The sequence below is a fragment of the Sorex araneus genome, chromosome 11 (assembly GCF_027595985.1).
Source record: "Sorex araneus isolate mSorAra2 chromosome 11, mSorAra2.pri, whole genome shotgun sequence".
Classification (NCBI taxonomy): Eukaryota; Metazoa; Chordata; class Mammalia; order Eulipotyphla; family Soricidae; genus Sorex; species Sorex araneus.
The window spans coordinates 17095846-17100803 of record NC_073312.1 but is presented as its reverse complement, the minus strand read 5'-3'; the positions used below and the strand labels follow the sequence as shown (position 1 = coordinate 17100803).

The 4958-nt window shown below is 39.1% G+C and overlaps 1 non-coding gene across 1 annotated transcript; it reads left to right on the top strand.

Annotated features, from left to right (window-relative positions):
* Positions 1 to 4650: 4650 nt before the first annotated feature.
* LOC129399453 (U6 spliceosomal RNA) lies at positions 4651 to 4757 on the top strand. Its single transcript, XR_008627097.1, has one exon. It is a non-coding gene; the product is annotated as a U6 spliceosomal RNA (small nuclear RNA).
* The last annotated feature ends 201 nt before the right edge of the window (positions 4758 to 4958 follow it).

The window sequence follows — 4958 nt, the reverse complement described above, 5'->3', positions numbered from 1 at the left end:
AAGTAATGTCATCCTACAGTCACCCTGGTGATGGAATTGGTGATGAGTCTGGTGTTGGATCAGAAAATGCCTACAACAACTATATCATAAACAGCTTGGTAAATCATAGGGTTATAATACAAAATATTTTTTAAAAAATATTTCTATGGGATCTACTTTCCTTCTTCTCCTTAGTCTAGAGTAGATTTTTGGTAAATTGGGTTTCCTTTACCTACCACCCACCTGATCTCTTTCTTACAATGTGATCTTGCCTTTTGCCCACAGAATGAGGGAGTCTCTCCCCTCTCCTCAGATTCCCACTGGCTCCAGGAGGCTGTGGAAAACCTGAGGCCACACCTTGAGAAAATCGAAGTCTCCGTATTCTTCTTCTCAAGCAACAAGCAAGAAGTCAGATCCAGTCAACAAGCAAGAAGTCAAAACCAATTAAATCCACCATACAATGAGAAAGCCCGAACTAGACATGTGGAAAGGAAGTGGGGAAAAGAAAGTAACATCATGGGAAAGAACAATGACTGTACACCATAGAATAAGGCCAATTTGAACCCTAAAGTCATTTAAGTGCCCCCATTGGCACCATATCAAATAGAACTTCCTTATATTCACAGAATTATAAAAAATAAATTGTTAAAAACAGAACACTAACTTTGGGATGAATTATGGCAACTCAGACAAGTTGTTAGCACTTGCATTCAATTAATTCAACTTGCTGAAAATTTCTTTAGGTAGAATAATAATAATAGTAGTAAGAAATAGTAAGAATTAGGTTTAGGTTTTTTGGACAAGTAAAACTTTGGTAACAAAATGATGCATGCATACAAAGTGACACATGGGACTTTTTCAGAAAAAAATATGCATATTTATAAGGTGGAAGGAAATGTACAATGAACATATATCACATAACAGAAAATGACTGAGAAATGTCAGCAGTGTCGTGTAAGGAGGAAGGTCATTGTAGGTTAAAGCAGGCACCATTTCGCATCCTCCAATGACCAGCGCTATCTAATCAAGGTCTGAGGTCCTTCTTAATACAAAGGTATTCATAAGACTCATTCTTAGGGATACAGAAGGGACCAGGATAAACAATAATAGTTAAAAACAATCACTCTTCTGAACAAGAATTGAGTGTTGGAAGTAGGTAAAGAGATATATGTGATAACATTTCAGTATCTGTGTTGCAAACCTTAATGCCCAAAAGAAAAGATAGAATGAGAGAGGGAAAAAGGGGATTGGGAGCAAAATGCCTGTCATAGAGGCAGGCAGTGGGGAGGAGGCGGGAGAGAAACTGGGGACACTGGTTGTGGGGAATGTACAGTGATGAAGAGATGGCGGTTGGGGTATTATAAGACTGAAACCCAATCATGAACAACTCTGTACTTTGTGTATCTCACTGTGATTCAATAGAAAGATTTAAAAAAAATAATCTTAGACCAGTCAAAACCCAAGGAATATACAAGGTGGCCTCCCCTTGGGAGGGTATATCACCTGCTCTAAAGTACAAGCCTCAGGACTATGTGTTTTGATGGCTTAAACCCACAGAATCCATAAATTGAGGTGGAGAGGAGGGGCTGAAGGAGGAATTGGAAGGACTATGAAAGAGGCATAAAGTTATATAAAGCTTTGATTGTTTGATTATACCAGAATCATTGTGTGGAAACATGTCGTGGGTTGAACCATGCCCTCTCAAAAATTTTTATGTTGAAGTCCCAACCTCAGAATTAAGACACAATTTTGCAATTAAGTTGTAATTTTTGAAGATTTTCAATTTTGCGTAATCCAATATTATCTATGAGGAGACATTCAGACACAGAACATCATGTGATATGATAATAAAAACAGAGGTCATGGTGATACATCTATAAACCAAGGAAAGCTGAAGACAACGAGAAAACCAACAGGGACTAGGAGAGGCATGGAACAGATTTTCATTGTTGACCCTCAGAAAGAACCAGTCTGTGAACATTTTGACACTGGACTTCAGCCTCCAGAAATGCAAGATGATAAATTTCTGTTCAAGCCACCCACTTTATGACACTTTGTTATGAAAACCCTAGGAAACTTAGTACAAACTGGGCTAAATCTCCAAGTTATGTATGAATTGTGGAATTATAATTCTATCCACGGCATCCAATTTCCTTCTGGAAGCCATACTCCTATTTCTCTGGAGAGCTATCCTTTTCTTCTTCCCTCCCACTCCCATTCTCAGTCTGGGTGATCCTGGTGAAACACTTGGATTTCCAGAATCTACTGTGACACAGGCGTAAGCCACAGAGGATAGGTTCAGAGGTCACCATAGGAACAGCAGTTTTTAAGGTGAGTGCTGAAACAACCTAGCTCTTTGCCAGAACAAGAACCTGGATGGAATAGCTTCCACTTCTGCCTTTACATGTGTCATGTGTACAGCACCCACAAAACAGTTCAAAACAGGACGAAGAGAGGCATAAACCTTGTTATTTGAACCCTGGATTCCACCGAGTCTAAAACCGGCTCTCTCACTGGACTTTTCAGATGTCAACCCAAAAGTGCCCTATGTATTTAAATCAGTTTGACGTGGGTTCCTTGTCACTTACAATTAAACAAATCTCGTCACTGAATTATTTATCATCCATCTGTACAACTTAATATTATGAACAAAGTTGATATATTTATATTAGTATAGATAATTATAACCTGATAAATGGAAAAGTAGATGATAGGAAATTGAACACAGAATACGAAATTTAAGATGCTTGCCTTGCGTCAGTCAGGTTCAATTCCTATTACTACACATTCCCCAAGCACTGCTGGGAGCAACCCTAATCACAGAGTCAGGTGTAGCCTCTGAGAACCACTGATCATGCCCACCCACCCTCAGAATGAAAGCAACATGCCAGTGAGATAGTGCAGGAGTTAAGACTCTTGCCTTCTATGGGGCTGATCCCAGTTCAGTGCTCAGCACTGCTCTCCCAGGGTCTCCCAGTACCACCAGGAATGATCCCCAGGCACAGAGCTGGGAGACAGCTCTAAGCATAGCTGGATGTGGCCCCAAAACAAACAAAAGAGAAAATTACAAAAGTGATATCCCATTTTATAATTAAACGTCTATCTTATCTACAAATGCCTGTATCTTTACTTACTTAGGTATATTTTTTAAGAACAAAAGGAAAATGATTCAGAAAGTGTTTAGTACTTGTCTTGAAGTGACAGAACTTGAAGTAATCTTCATCTGGCTGTTCCATGGGATTACTTATAGGTTGTTTAAATTTAAAAGCAACTCAAAGTGCTAATTATTTCTCTGATCCTTTCTCTCTGGAGGAATGAATGGAGAATGTTTGATCCACCAAATTTGACAACCACAAGTGATAACAGTCTTCCAACATTCAACATGGTGACGGGTTGAGGGTCAGACCATTGATTGCAGGTATGAGGAGAAAATCGTTCCTTTAGTTAAATAGCCAGATAAGAAAGCTGGAGGGGAAAAAAGGAAATTCTTGTAGGCTATCAAAAAAATTAAACTTCAGAGAACGGCTTTAACCTTTTTTAAGCATTTCAATTTGTTCTAATAAAATTGATTGTTACAGGAACAGTGATGAGTGAGGATCTCATAAATGGTTATAGTGTGGCTTCATTTTTCATAAAGTTAACTGAAAGATAGCCTTGTGGTTACACCCTAGAAAGGAATGGTAGGGGAAAAAAAGCCAACTTTCAGGACTGTGGAGTCTGCCAAAACGATGTCCTGTAAATTAAAGAGTGGGAGAATGCATTTGGCTCAGTTCAGAATCCACTCACCCTTTGTATTCAATGAAAACTGAACTCAAGACCTTTTGATATCTGAGTTCCATTTACTCTTGGCAAAGCTAAGTTCTGGTTTAAATTTTTTTTTAAGAAAAGAAAGAAAGAAAACCTTTAAGAGGCCCAGGGGCTTTCTTGAACATCAATGGTTCTTCCACAAACAACATAATGATGAGCTAAGTGTAAATGAATCAGAAACATACAGCATAAGTATTCTCTGAACCACACGTGCTATAGGAAGAAAGGTCTAGGGAAGCCTGATGTTTGTCTCTTCCTCTTAGAACTATTCATTTTCCCCATATGTTGCCCCTTTCTCAGGGGGATATTTTATCCCTTTTTGAGAAACATTTATAAAAGGTTGGAAAGAAAAGAGTGTGTAGCCAGAGAGATAGTACAGGTAGGGTAGGGTGTTTGCCTTGCTTGCGGCCAACCAGTGTTCGAATCCCATATGGTCCCCTGAACTCAGATGTGGCCCAAAAATGTGAAAAAGAGAAAGAGGGAGAGAGAGGGAGAGGGAGTGAGGGAGGGAGAGGGAGATAGAGAGAGAGAGAAAGAGAGAAAATTCAGCTGTTCTTAGTGTTAACTTTTCATAATCCCTTACTAGCTGAACTTTGGGTAGAGGGAGCTAAAAGTCAAGAGACAATTTCTGGCCCTGAGTTTCCCACTTATGGGACTATAGAACTGGCCCATAACACTGGTCTCTAATTTCCTGAGAAGATAAGACTTCATCAGACCCTTCCAGACTCGAGTCTTAATAGACTTGAAGTTGGCATCCTGGAAGAAATGTCTTGTGTGACCCTCACTGTATTCTTTTTCATGTAATATTATTATTCAAATATAATCTATATATCATACATTCACCCTTTTAAACCAGGTAATTCAGTGCTCATTTTAGCACACGAATACTAAATTTGGAACACTATGGAAAAGGTTAGCACAGCTCTTGCAAAAGGATGACAGGCAAATTCAAGGAAGCATTCCATGCTGGGGTGGGGCGATGACATTTTTTTTAAATGATGAAATAAAGTAAGAAGCAATTTAATGTTTTAAAAATATATTTCCAGAACTGTACAGCCACAAACAACCCTGGAACATCTTCATTTACCCCTAAAAGAATTAAGCTACCTTTAGCAGCACTACCTTTAGCAGTCACTTTCCATTCCCCTCCACCCTCCCCACTCTAGAAAACC